The following is a 15,237-nucleotide window of genomic DNA, read 5'->3' as shown; positions in this document are numbered from 1 at the left end:
GAAGAAATAGAAAATCTGAAAAGAACAATAATGCATAAGGAGATTGAATCTATAGTCAAAAACCTCCAAACAAAGAAAAGCCCAGGACCAAATGATTTTATTGGTGAATTGTACCCAACATTTATAGAAGAATTAATATCAATGCTTCCCAAGCTCTTTCAAAAAATGGAAGAGGAAGGGACACACTCCCCCCCCTTTTTTTTAAGATTTTATTTATTTATTTGACAGAAAGTGAGATCGAGAGAGAGAGCATGAGTGGGGTGAAGGGCAGAGGGAGAAACAGACTCCCCGCTGAGCAAGGAGCCCGATGCAGGACTCTATCCCAGGACTTTGGGATCATGACCTGGGCTGAAGACAGATGCTTAACCCACTAAGCCACCCAGGCGTCCCGAGAAGGGACACACTTCCAAACTCATTTTATGAGACCTGATAATAAAGCCAGACAAGGACACTACAAGAAAAGAAAATAACAGACTAATATCCCTAATGGATATAGATGCAAAAATCTTCAACAAAATACTAGCAAAAGGAATTCAATAACACATGAAAAGGATCATACAGTATGATCAAATGGAGTCTATCCTTGGGATGCAAGGGTGTTTCAACATATACATGTTAATAAATGTGATATACTGCATTAAAAAAATGAAGGATGAGAAGCATATGATCATTTCAGTAGATGTTTAAAAAAGGATTTGACAAATAAAACATCTTTTCATGATCAAAACAAATCCATGATCTCAACAAATTAGGTATAGAAGGAGTTTACCTTAACATAATAAAGGCCATCTATGACAAGCCCATAGCTAACATCACACTCAATAGTGAAAAGCTGAATGCTTTTTCTCTTAGATCAGAAACTAAGCAAGGATGCCTGCTCTCATCATTCTTATTCAGCACAGTACTGGAAGTCCCAGCTAGAGCAATTAGGCAAGAAAAAAAAAAAGCATCCCAAACTAAAAAGAAGTAAAATTTTCTCTGTTTTCAGATGACATGATCTTATATGTAGAAAATCCTAGACTCAACTAAAAAACTGATAGAACTAATAAATTTATTAAAGTTTCAGGACACAAAATCAACACATAAAAATCACTTGTGTTTCTATACATGCACAAGAAACTATCTAAAAAAGAAAAAGACATCTCATTTACAATACCATAAAAAACAATGAAATACGTATGAATAATTTTAACCAAGGATATGAAAGATCTGTACAATTAAAACTGTAGAATAGTGATGAAAGAAGACAAGTAAATGAAAAGATATCTAGTGTTCATGATTGGAATAATTAATATTGTTAAGTGTTCATATTGCCAAAAGTGATTTAAAGATCCAATGCAATCCTTATCAAAATTGCAATGGAATTTTTCAGAAAAATAGAAAAACTTATCCTAAAATTTGTATGGAACCACAAAAGAACCCAAATAGCCAGAAAAATCTAGAGAAACAAGAACAAAGCTGTAGGCATCACACTTCTTGATTTCAAACTATATTACAAAGTTACAATAATCAAAACAGTGTGGAACTGACATAAAAATAGACTCATAAGCTAATGGAACAGAAGAGAGAGCCCAGAAATAAGCCCAGGCACATACAGTCAGCTGATCTTCAAGAAGAGTGCCAAGAATACACAATGGGGAAAAGATAGTCTCTCTAATAATGTTGTTTGGAAAACTGGATATCCGCATGCAATATTGGATTGAAATTGGACTCTTACTTTACATTGTATGCAAAAATCAACACAAAATAGATTAAAAATTTAAATGTTAAGATCTGAAACTGTAAAACTCCTGGACTCTATTTAACATTGGTCTTGGCAATGATTTTTCGGATTTGACACCAAAAGCAAAGGCAACAAAACAAAAATAGTTAAGTGGGACAACATTGACCTAAAAATCTTCTGTACAGAAAAGGAAATCAACACCAATAAAAAGAAAAAAGCAGCCTACAGAATGGGAGACAATATTTGCAAACTGTTTATCCAATAAGGGATATATAAAAAATGTATGAGGCACTCCTAAGACTCAATAGCAAAAACAGAACAAAATTTTTAAAAAACCAAAACCCAATTAAAAAATAGGCAAAGGAATTGAATAGACATTTCTCAAAAGAAGACTTACAAATGGCCAACAGGTGTATGAAAGGTGCTCAAAGTCACTAACCATCAGGGAAATGCAAATCGAAACCACAATAAATATCCCCTCACACCTGTTAGGATGACTGTTGCCAAAAAGATAAGAGATAACACATGTCAGTGAGGATGTGGTGAAAAGGGAACCCTTGTACTAATGTAAATTGGTATTGCCGCTTTAGAAAACAGTATGGAGATTCCTCAATAAAAATAGAACTACTGTATACTCTAGCAGTCCAACTTCTAGGTATATAGCAAAGGAAACGAAATCAGTTTTTTGAAGTAACATCTGAACTCCTATGTTCATTGCAACATTATTCACAATAGCCGAGATATGGAAACAAACTTCGTGTTCCTCAACAGGTAAATGGATAAAGAAATTGCGGAATATGTACAAGAGAATAGTATTCTACCTTTAAAAAGAAGAAAATTCTATCATTTGTCATAGTGTGGATGGACTTGGAGAACATTGTGCTAAGTGAAATAAGCCAGATACAGAAGGACAAATACTGCATGATACCACTTACATAAGGAATCTAAAATAGTCAAATCATAGAAATAGGGTGCAGAATTGTCTAGGCAGAAGGGGAAATGAGGAGGCATTAGTCAAAGGGTACAAAGTTTCAGATATGTGAGGTGAATAAGTCCTAGAGATCTATTTTACAGCACAGTGCCTATAGTTAACAATAATATACTATATACTTAAAAATTTGTTAAGAGGGTAGATCTTTTTTTTTTTTAAGAGGGTAGATCTTCAGTGCTCTTATTCCAAAGAATAATAAAAATGATAAAGAGGGCAGAAGGACACTTAGAGGGGACAGACATGTTTATGGCACAGATTGTGTTGATGGTTTTATGGGGGTACACTTATCTCCAAATCCATCAAGTTGCATACATTACACACGTATGTATGTACAAATATACTTCAATAAAGTGGTTAAAAAAAAAGTTTAGTTGCTTTAGTATTACATTCAAGACCCTTAATAATCTGTCCCTATTCAGTCTCCGGTAAATCTTCAGACTAGCAAAACTGTTCTCTTCTTCTTCAACTTATTATTTTATTCACAGTCTTTCATTGACTGGACAATGAGTTATGGAATATCTCTCATGAGCCAAGCACTGCTTTAGATGCTAAGGTTGGATAGTGATGAAAAAGAATTTCTACAGTCAGGATTTTATATCCCAGTAGGCTTCAGATTGTATATTACTTAGTGGACTTTATGTTTGGTAAAGTCGGTAACTTAAAGAGACTTGCTTGAGTTTTACTACTTTTTGGCCAGCTTTACTGAGGAATGATTGACAAAAAAGGGTATATATTTAAGGTGTACAATGGGTGTTTTGATATAAGTATAACTAATGTAATGATTACTACAATCAAGCTAATTAGCATTTCTCTCCTCATATAGTTACCATTTTTGCATGTGTGTGTGGCCAGAACACTTAACATCTACTCTCTTAGCAAAATTCAAGGATGCTAACTACTTTATAGTTAATGTAATGTAATTATAGTTTATGTAATTCTGTATAGTTTATATAAATAATGTGTGTGTGTACAGTTGTATAGTTAATGCAATGTATTATTGTTAACGCAATGCTGTACATTAGATCTCTAGAATTTCTTCATCTTATAACTGAATGTTTGTACCCTTTTGACCAGCATCTCCCCATTTCCCCCATCTCCCAGCACCTGGCAATCACCATGCTACTCTCTGTTTTCCTAGTTCAACTTTTATAGATTCCGCATATAAATGGTACTATGTATGCTTCACTGCCAACATGTGTTATTTTTTGTGGGTTTTTGATAATAGCTATCCTAATGGTGTGAGCTGATAACTCACTGTGGCTTTGATTTGCATTTCTCTGATGATTAGTGATAGTGAGCACCTCTTCATACAACTGTTGGCCATTTGTGTCTTCTTTTGAGAAATGTCCATTCAGTTCCTTTGTCTATTTTTACAATTGTTGTGTTTTTACTATTGAATTGTAGGAGTTCTTTACATATTTTAGGTATTAATCCTTTATCGAATATATGGTTTGCAGATATTGTCCCACATTCTGTAGGTTGCCTTTTCATTTTGTTGATTGTTTCCTTAAGGCAACTAATCTTGATTTAGTTGATAATGAGACTTATGAGCAGACATGTATGGGACCAATGTAAGACAGTTAGAAGATCAATCAAGAAGTGGTGTGCAGGAGAGGAGGATAGAGATATTGAAGGAAAGAGACCCATTAAGATATTGCTGAAATGGTCCAAGCCAGACATAAAGGCATGACCAAGCCAGTGCTAGTAGAAAGAACAGGAGGCACTATGATGAAATTATTGATTGCTCCTGGCAACTGGTTAAAGGTTGAAAGTGAAGGTCCTGGATCATCCAGGGCCTGGGTCATTTTAGGAAGTATGGAACTTAACAACCCAAACACAACATCCAAGTGGGCAGTTGGAAACAGGGACCTAGATCTCAGGAGATGAGTTCCAGGTGGATTGGGGAATTAGAGATCACTCTTAATTGATTTGACCCAGATTTGGAATCATGAAAGAGGGTGACCTCACCAAGGGACAAATGAGTGTAGCAAGAGAAGTAGATCAGAAAGAGAATTTGGAAAATGTTGTTTACATTTATGTAGTTCTAATAGGAGAATAGTTGGACCAAAAAACAGAAATGAAAACAGACAACCCCCACGCCACGCAGGAAACCAGGACAATGCACAGATGCAGAAACCAAGCGAGATAGGGTATCAACATGCTGCTGAAGAGAGGATGCAAAAGTGTGCAGTGAGTTTGGTCATTGGAGGCCATTCTTAACTGATTATTATATTAGGGGTCAATAAAGGAAAGCAAATGGCAACAAATAGAGCAAAGTGGGTATGGGGGGAAATCCACAGCAGCCTGTGAGAACTGTGGAAGCAAACGGAGGACAGGAATGGGCAGGCGCTGAAGGTAGAAGCCGATTTAGGAAAGGTTTTGTTTAGGTTGGGGAGGTCTGAGCACATCTGCCCCCATAGAAGGGGGCAGAGCCACTGGAGAGAGACCAACTGTGCAAAGGAACAAGAGCAGAGAACTGATGGAGCCAAGGGGTCGAGAGGTCAGAAGGGATGGAAATGAGAGCAGGTGCAGCTTGACAGCCTTTAGAAAAAGAGTCGCTAATAACTGGTTTGTCAGTGCTGACATTTTTAGCTATCTTGCCCACACGTCATAGTGTGGCTTCAAGAGCAGGACAACCTCTTCCAATCGCCCTGCTTCTCTGGGTCTGATATCTAGCCTGAGAGCTGGAAAAAAGGAGAGAGTCTCTTCATAAAAGCCCTGATGATGGTAACGGTATCTATTCCTACTTTCCAGACATTCCATGCATTCTTAGCCTATCATTGAGCAGAAGGTGGGGCAGGTATTGTTCTACTAATTGTGAGCGCCAAAAATGGGAGGGCAGATTTGGATGTTAAAATCGAAGTCACATAGCCAGAAAAGGGGGCTATATTTCCATTTGTCCCCTAGATAGCCCCACATTGCTCTGCAAAACCAGTGTGACATAACCCGCCCCCCTCAACAGACACACGCACTCAACCAAAGGAAAGGCTTTCACAGAATGCTAATAGTTCCAACAAAAATACTTGAACTTTCTGTAGTTCCTTTCCTCCGACCTTGATATTTTGCTTGAAAATGAACCACAGTAGCTCCAAGGAGCATGGAGAAAGGAACAGATGGACAATGAGATAAAGGAGTTTGGATTTGCCTAAGAAATATAATTAAACCTTGAGATTTCCAGGCTTTTCCAACTATATAAAAACTTTATAAAATCTTTCTAATTATTAGAAATTGTTCTTAAAGAGTCATTTCTCTGGATGATGGTAACATAGGGGTTACTATGTCCCGGGCACTGTTTCAATCTCTTTATAAGTATTATCTCAGTTGATCCTAGCAAGAATTATGCAATGAAGGCAGAAGTACATTTTCCTCACTTACAAATGAGGGAAACGCGCTTGGAGAATGTGAGGCTGCTCACACTTACAAGTGGTGGGGCCAGGATTTGAAGTCTGCAAGTCTCCCACGAGAGCCTGCATCTCAACCACCATATAAGGCCATGTCTCCAGAGATAGGCGCAAGTCACTTTTCTTCATTATACTGGAAAATTATGAAACCTACTTTGAATTTCATAAAGCCATCTCTACATATGCTTAGGAGCCACTTGTTGAAACGAGCATGTTATCATGTCTTTTTTTCCCCCTGCCCAATGAGGAATAGTGCAGTTAAGTCAGTCATTTTGGCTTTAAAAAAAAGTTCACTCAGTGGTTTACCTGGCATGCCACCACCTTTCCTGTACTCAGAATCTGTGAAGGCAGCAAAGCATGCCTGTCTCTTCTAGTCTTGTGATTACTGAACGGGGCAGTAACTGCTCTGGCTCCGGAGCAATGTCAATCTCAAGAGCAGCAACTCACCAAATGGATTTTCAAATCATATATCTGATAGGGGACTAGTATCCCCAATACATAAAGAACTCCTACAACTCAGTAGCAAAACCCCTGAACAACCCAATTAAAAAATGAGCAGAGGGGGTGCCGCTAAGTGTCTGACTTGATTTTGATTTGGGTCATGATCTCAGGTCATGATCTCAGGGTCCTGGTTTCGAGCCCTACGTCAGACTCCCTGCTCAGTGGAGAGCCTGCTTCTCCCTCTCTGTCTGACGCTCTGCCTACTTATGCTGTCTGTCTATCTCTCTGTCAAATAAATACATAAAATCTTTTAAAAAAAATGAGAAGAGGGGGCCGCCTGGGTGGCTCAGTCCATTAAGTGTCTGACTCTTGATTTTTGGCTCACGTCATGATCTCAGGGTCGTGGGATCAAGCCCTGCACCGCGCTGGGTGCATAGCCTGCTTAGGATACTCTCTCCCTCTCCCTCTGCCCTTCTCATCCCCACTTGTGTTCTCTCTCTCTCTCTCAAAAAGAAAAAAAAATGGGCAGAGGATCTGAATAGACATTTTTCCAAAAAAAACATACAGATGGCCAACAAACATGAGAAAAGATGCTGAACATCACTTATCATCGGGAAATACAAATCAAAACCACAGTGATATATCACCTCACACCTGTTAGAATGGTTGTTCTAAAAAAGACAAAAAATAAAAAGTGTTGGTGAGGATATCGGAAACAGGGGAACATTTGATGGGAATGTAAATTGGTGCAGCCACCATGGAAAAACAGCATGGAGGCTTCTTGTTAGTTCTGCCAACAGGGGCATTTAGGGGAGATTGGCAAGTGTGAGAAAGGTGAAACGGGCTCCCCTCCCGGTTTCCGGTTCTGATCACAGTGGCCGTTGCAGCAGCAGAAAGAAGGCTCCACCTGCCACTTCTTGACTGCTGCCAGCACCAGCCATGCTCACGCTGTGCCTGTCCAGCGATGCCAGCAACAGCTAGACTGCCAGCTGGGCTGTCCTCACTCATGCCCTGCACCAGGCCCCTGGGAGCACTTGAGCATCTGCAGGGCACACTTTCAGCTGCACCAGTGATCTGAATACCCACTGGGTTATGCCTCCATCCAGAGATCCGAACTGTGGACCTCCAGAGAGAAGCCCACCTCCAAATCTGGTGGTCGACCTCAACGCCCTACGCAGAGGTCAAGGCACCAGCAGCGCAAGGCTTTCCCCTGAAGATCTCCTCTCCAGAGCCTGGTATGCTGTCTTCAGAGGCTGGGGTATCAGCTGTGCAGAGACACCTCCCTCCCCAGAGGTTTGAGTGAGCCCCTCCTTCAACCCCTGGGGCCTGGTAACAATACCTCTTCCCGTTCCCCCACCAGCCCTGCACGGTAGTTCCTGCTGTACGTGAGCTCTGGTTTACTTTAGCATCCATATGTTTTTTTTTTTCAGCCTTCCAATGCCCATTTTACAGTTTAACCCTTCAGCTCTGTTTCTTGGTAGAATAGCACACAGTATGTAGGGTGTATATTGGCTCCAGAATCTGAAGGGACTTCTACTTGTAAGAGGTACAAAGTGCAACTCTTGTCTTTCCCTTTGGAGATGATATCCTGACATGCTCCTGAGTGCCGAACCCCCTGGAAATGAGAAGAGGCATGGTGGCGGACATCTTAGAATGAGCACAAAGTGGAGGCTATTTCTGTCCTTTGTGAATGCAACTGAGTGGCATTTACAAGAGGCTCTCACTAAGCAGATGAATGAGATGACACACTCTGCGGATGTTGGCCAGCTTTCCCCCTCAACCACAACGGTGCTCAGTTAATGGGTCCATGTTTAAGGTGGCCATGTTGGCAAGCATGGAAGCCCCACATCTTTTCACCACATGGACTTTTCCTCACCAGCGTTAATCTGGCTGTTGCCACTGCTGAACACCTGATCTACTGATGAGCAGAAGTGTGTACTGAGCCCCTGATATGATGTCATTCCTGAAGGCCACCTGCAGGCATGGTGACTATGTTGGATCCCTTCTATTCTATTAAGGAGAGAGAAGCAATTTATACCATTGGAATAAGCCCTTATTCAAGATGGGGGTTTGTCTTTTGCGTGTAATACTGCTGCAACATCTTCATCCATGGACTTATGGAGTATGTTATTCTCTGTCATGGTGTCCCTCACAACTTTGCTTCTGGCTAGAGAACTCATTTATAGCAAAAGAAATACAGCAGTGGGCTTATGCTTGTGGAATTCAGAGGTCTTATCATGTGTCCCATCACCCAGAAGCATCCGGCTTCATAGAACATCGGAATGGCCCTCAGGCAAGGTAGTTACAGTACAAGTTGAGAAACAACACCTGAGATATGGGGACACCATTCTACAGTGTGTGGTAATTGAGATATGGTGCTGTTTCCCCCATAATCAGAGTATAAAGGTCTAGAAACCAAGGGATGAAGATAGACTTGGCTCCTGTCACTAGCAAACCCACTGGAGAAATATTCCTTCCCATGTTAGCAACTTTGGATTTAGAGTTCTAAGTTAACAGAAGCATCCTTCCACTGGGGACACAATGATTCCATTGAATTGAAAGTCAAGACTTTCACCTAGACATTTGAGGCTTTCATGCCACTGAATTGATAGGCCACTGGCTGGGGCAATTGATCCTGATTACCAAGCAGAAAAGGTTGCTGCTATACTCCAGCGACAGGAAGGACTATGTCTGGAGCCTAGAGGATTCTCTGGGGGCAGCTCTTAGTCCCATTAAGTCCTATAACAATCACTGATGGAAAACGCTAGTAACCTAAGTTACTACAGTAAGACTGTAGACAATCCAGTCCCTTAGAAATAAAACTGAAAGAAAGAGAGAACGCTGACCAACTGAGGGGCTGACTGGCTGCGGGGAAATGGCCTGTAGAATGAGAAATGGAAGAGGGAAGTTCTAGAAACCAACAATGGTCATGTGTCTCATACAGAAATGAAGACTGCAGCAGGTGTGCATTGTCCTCTTTGTTGTTGCCTCATTTTATGTGAGTCTTGCTGTCAATGGTTGGTTTTAAAATTTCACCTCTAGGTTATGGAAGTGCAGGTGGTATTGTGACTGAAGTAGAAAAGGAATTCACCAGAATATGAGATGGGTAGAGGACAGGTGGGGCCCTGTGTTTCATCTTTTGGGGAGAGTGTCTTCATTTGTAAGAAAGACTGATACATCTTATAGGGCAGAAGCAAGTTGTTATTGTATGAAATCTCAAGTAAGGGTAGAAGGTTGTGTATGGATGTTGCTGGCCAAAGCACTGTTTAATTACCTCTTGTCTTTTAGCCTGAGACCATTCTTTTATATTCTGCCCTGTGACTTTGGAGCTGAAACCCTGCAAACTACATTTCCTAATCTCCCTGGCCAGCTTTCTATTAGGTCTATTAATGGTAAGTCTAGAGGGGTTTAGACGGTGGAAGAGGAGGAGGAAGTGACCTCCTGTAGACTCCTACCTCCCACCTGTGTGGATATCAGCGGGGTGGGACTTTGTTCCAGAGGTCCGTGCAGCAGTCCTGCAAGGCCTCTCATCCCAGCCCAGAGTTTGATAACATCACCTCTTCCATTTTATTCCCCTAGATTGCTCCTGTAGTTATCGATATCTGGGTTATTCCAGCATCTCCATTTTGTTTTTTCAGACTTCCAACACCCGTGTAACCAATTCCCTGTATTACTCAGTCCTGTCTGTTGGGCTGTGTGGTAACTGATATATGGTGTATGATTTCTGCTTTCCTACTGGACTTCACCCTTACCATTCCCTACCCTACTATAATAGTCATGGCTATCTCTCCGTCCATCCATCCATCCATCCATCCATCCATCCATCCACCAATCTATCTAACATATCCTAATTAATTAACAAGGATGTCAAGCAAGATGATTTTCATGAAGAATTCTTGAGTGAGGTCATAGAGATTTCGGCAGAATTCTAAAATGACAAAGCTTGCCTTTGCCTCTTCTCCCCTTTTTCTTTGGTAGTGCCCCTTCATCCTGGACCTCCAGAATCCCAATGTCCCCTCCCTTCGAAATCTGTACTTTGTTCTTCTAAAACATAACTGACGTATGAAAACTTACGGAGAATGATGCAAGGAGTCATTGGTACTTTAAAGAACACCCTTGAAGCTGCCAACGTTTCTTATACTCAAAGGAACCCAACAAAGTGCGACGGTTTGGAAGGATTGGAAGGGTTACACTAGTCTACCCTGATCAAGAGAATGAGTGGGTCCCATGGTAGTTTTTTGAAATTTTGGAGCCTCTGGAGTGGATGACATGCAAAAATCAGACAAAATAAACGACTTTTCGGGAAGATAAATTAGATGCAAAATATCCCAGCACTTTCGAACTTTGTATTCTCTTCCTGATAACGTCAAGGAGAGAGAATGGCCAAAGACTGGCAGCCTGAGTGTGTGTAGAAACCAAGGGCTCTCTCTTGGTGTTATTTACTTTAAAGTAGATCAGTTAAGATGGTTCTGCTGCAAGCAACAGAGAAGCCGACTTACCATTACTTAAGTAACCCAGCATTCCATTCCTGGCTATATATGCAGGAGAAGGGGAAAAAATATGACCACATGAAAATTCTACATGAACATTCATAGCAGTACTACCCATAATAGCCAAAAGGTAGAAACGACCAATATGTTCATCAAATGAGGCATGGTGGTGTATCCAGACACTGGAATATTATTCAGCTATGATAAGGAATGGAGTCCCTATATCTGTTGCGATATGGATGAAGCCCGAAAACATTATTTTAAGTGAAAGAAGCCAGGCACAAAAGAGCAATTTACTGTATGATTCCCTTCATTTGAAATGTCCACAATAGGCAATTCTGTAAAGACAAAATAATGGTTGCGTCACGCTGCAGGGAGTGGGAGGATTGACTGGGGAAGTGAGAACTAAAAGGTATATGGGGTTTCCTTTGCAGATGGTGAAAATGTTCTAACAATGATTTATGGCCATGGTTGTGCAACTCTGTGAATATATTGAAAAGCATTAATGGTGCACTTTTCAGTTGGTGGATTCTGTGGTATGTGAATTACATTTTAATTTACTATTACCAAAAATTACTTAAATAATAAGGGAAATTATTTCCTTTATAACAGGTTGTCCAGAATTAGGTCGGTTTAGCAGTTGACTAATTCAGCGGTTTAATCACATCATCAGAGACCTACGTTCTCTTCATCTTCCTGCTCTGCCAGTTTTAGGTAGCTGCCCTCATGGTTTTATGACAGCGACAGCAGCTTCAGACACCCCTTTTCTTACTTCTCTTTATTTCTGGAAGAAAAGCCTTTGCCAGTGGTGTCCAAGCTAACCATCCATCATACCTCATGGGCTAGAACTGCTCTCCTACCATCAGTAATCCAGTCCCCAGGAAGGGGAAGGGTGTCACCCTGACTGGGTTAGTACGATCAGGTTTAATCCTGAGTCCTAAGGAGGAGAGGTGGATGCTGGACTCTAACCAGGGCTCTGTCAGCGGGGAAGAGGGGGATGATGGGTGCAGGGAGGCAGCCCCAGCATCTGCCAAAGAGGATGTAGAAAACAGCATTTTCTTGCAGGAAGAATGGAATCAGAGTTAGCTATGAATGTACTTCTCTCTGTCTGTCTTTCTCATCCACTTGCCTGCCTACCTACCTATTTACCTACCTACCTATATACACACAGATTTAAAATGCCTATCCTTTTGACTTCTTGTAACTAAAGGGTGTGTGTTTTTACTTTTTTTTTTTTTAATCTTCCAAGATTTGCATTTCTCTCAAAGCCTTCCACATCAGGGAAGATTAGAAGGACGCACGCTGATGCGAGCTGGCTCAGCGGGCATCCCCCTGGCCTCCGAGGGGCAGTGCGCTCCAGGCCAAGTCTGCCGGGCTGCCTCTCCAGGCACAAGTTGTGGCTGAGCAGAAGCAAGCCAGGAGGAGAGAGCACTTGGCTGAGGTCTCCTTGGGGTGAAGTGCACACCCTCGGTCTTGGCCTCGCCCACCTCTCAACCGGTTCCAATCCCGATGCTGCCCTTGCCGACGCGGGCAAGGGGTCCCCGTGAGCTGCCCCGTGCATGTGGTTGTGTTTAACTCTATAGAACTTTGAACCAACCTCAAGCTGAGCCAGTGGGGAGATCAAAGTCAATAAAGTGTATGTATTTTATAAACGGTGAACTTTTGTGAAGAAACCAAACTCATTTAAGCCAAAGCCAAGGGGAGTGTTATGTTTTGACTGATGCTTAAAACAAAGAAAGAAGGTTGTTTCCCCCTGTGTGTTATTTGGGTTTTTTTGTTTTTAAGACTGTTTATTAAAGTCCATACTTTAAAATAAACATAGAGAACTCTCGTGTTCTTTTTGTAAACACATCGGAGTCCTTTGAAGCCGTGGATCATGAGCATGAGAGCAGATGACTGTTTATCCTCTCCTGGGCTCCATGTTTAGTTAGCTGGGTCTTGAAAACTTTAAACCTCCTTCTCGACAGAGATTTTCTGAATTGACTCTGGTAGAGCAGAGAAGGGGGAAAAGGCCCCAGGAGTTAGTTAGCATCTGTATTCAAACTTCTCTGCAAACACGGTCCCCCCCACCCCCACCCGGGGGCCACACAGCCTGGGCCACAGGCTCCTCTTTCCCTGTGTTAGCATCGACTCGAAACCCACTGGAGTCCCCCTACCTGCCCAATCGGGTCCCTTCCCAGCAGCGACATGTACATGGTGGCACCTTGTCTCGGGCAGGAGAGGACCCAGGGTTTGCGACACCTGCTGATGTCTGGGGTGTGACTGCTCCCATCATGGCCCGTGGCAAGCCACCTATGTCACCCATGGAGCACTGGGTGCGGAGAGGTGGGCACAGGGCTTGGGCGGCCAGCCTCCATCCGGCACCGCAGCCTCCACCGCTGCCCCCTCTGCCCGCATTTCCCTCCCACGCCTGGGAGTCGGCCGACGTCATTTCAGTAACTGGTTCTAAGGGGCGGTTTCCCCACTGTGGGCAGACTTTATTTTCTTGTTCGAATGGCCCTCTCCTTGTAGCCCAGAGATACTGCTTCCATTTTCCTTGCTGCCCCAGCCTGCAGAGATCAGCCGGGCTATTCTGGTCACTTCCTCTGGACAGTTCCTTGAATTGTTTTGATGCCATTGTATGATTCACCGAATCCAGCTTCCTTTCCCTTCTGAGGCAGCTGGGAAAATCAGGCTCCCTTCATATTTTCCTTTGTTAATGGCTGTATCCTGAAGTCATTCATGCCTGGCTGGGCAGGGGGTGGTGTGAGCTGTGGGCCCGGTGCCCCGGCCTCCCAGGCATCAGCGATGTTCCTTGATGGGTGGAAGGCCCTCCTGGCAGGAGGGTGCAGTGTCTGGGGTGAGGCGGATTTTCCACTCAGTTTCCAGGTGTTGGTGGGGGAGTGTGGGACCCACAACCTGGCCTCCACCTGGAGATAGGACACCTATTCAAGATGATGAGAGCTTTGTCCAAACACACAAATGCAGATTTGGTCCTCACGGTGCAAGAGCTGGAAGCTTGAGTCGTGCCTTGTGAGGAGACTGGGCCCTCACCCGATGGTGGGGGGGCGGGGGCTAGCAGGGGCATTCCCGGGGTCAGGCAGGGCTGGGAGACAGCTCTGGCCTGGCCGTCCTTGCCTCTCGGAGCCTGACTCCTCATCAGCTTGCTGGGGTTAAGAAAACCGTCTTAGGAATCAAAGGTGGCATGGCTTTCTTAGGACCTTTGGATCCAGGAACCCCATCGTGGCTCCTCCGCCCAGACTGGAATGGAGATGAGAGATGGTGGGAAAGCCGACCAAGGGCCTCCTCTCGCCTGGCCACGCTGTGATTCTGTAAGCACCTGCTCCCTGCTCAGGGTTCCGAGGGGGAAGGGAGAAGGGGTGATCCTTTGGAAGGGCTTATGCCCACGTAGTTGGAAGTACGGGGAGAAAATAGAGCGCCACAAACAGAGTGACAGCTTTGTCCTGTCCCCTCCTGGCCACTTCCGGTCAGTAACTGCTGTGAACCCTGATCATAACAGCAGGAAGAGAGCTCAGCTATGGCCCAGTGAGTACGTGCAAACTGCCCTGCACCTGTTACCCCATTTAACTAGTGCATTAGCCCAGTGACGTACGTGTTTTGTTATTATTCCCATTTTATAGCCAGGAGACTGAGGCTTACAGGAAAGTTATTAATTTGTCCAAGGTCACAACAGAGCTGAAGTCTGAGCCTGGATTTAAGTGGTTTCAAAGGTTTTCTTCCTGTCACTATACAACCATGCTTCTCTGAACCCCAGTGCGTGTGTGTGTGTGTGTGTGTGTGTGTGTGTGTGTAGCATGCTAGGATTCCTGTTCTCCTAGAACTTACTAGTAATAAGACCATATCCTAGCTTTGGCACCACGCCCGGCCAAGCCAGGGATGAGAGGAGGAACAGAATGTCCCCCACTTTTGCCCCAGAGACCCAGCAGCCTGCGGGTTTCCCAGGAGAAGCTGCTAGAAGTGCCCGGTAGGCTCTAGCACTGCCCTGTGTCTGTCCCCATCTCTCCCAGTTTCCGCCTCTCCTCTGGAGTCCTTGTTTCCAGCTGGCTGACTCAAACCTGCATTCCTCTGTCCCATCTAATCTTTTCGGGAGATGACCCAGCCAGACGGCCAGCCTGGCTTTTCCTTTCACTTTGGCCCTTGGGCTCCGAGCCTGGGCCTCCTGCCTCCGTTCATGCTCTGCAGTCTACACGC

Source organism: Ursus maritimus, unplaced genomic scaffold (genome assembly GCF_017311325.1).
Source record: "Ursus maritimus isolate PB19 unplaced genomic scaffold, ASM1731132v1 scaffold_31, whole genome shotgun sequence".
Classification (NCBI taxonomy): domain Eukaryota; kingdom Metazoa; phylum Chordata; class Mammalia; order Carnivora; family Ursidae; genus Ursus; species Ursus maritimus.
The sequence above is the reverse complement of the archived record's forward strand: the minus strand, read 5'-3'. Positions refer to the sequence as shown.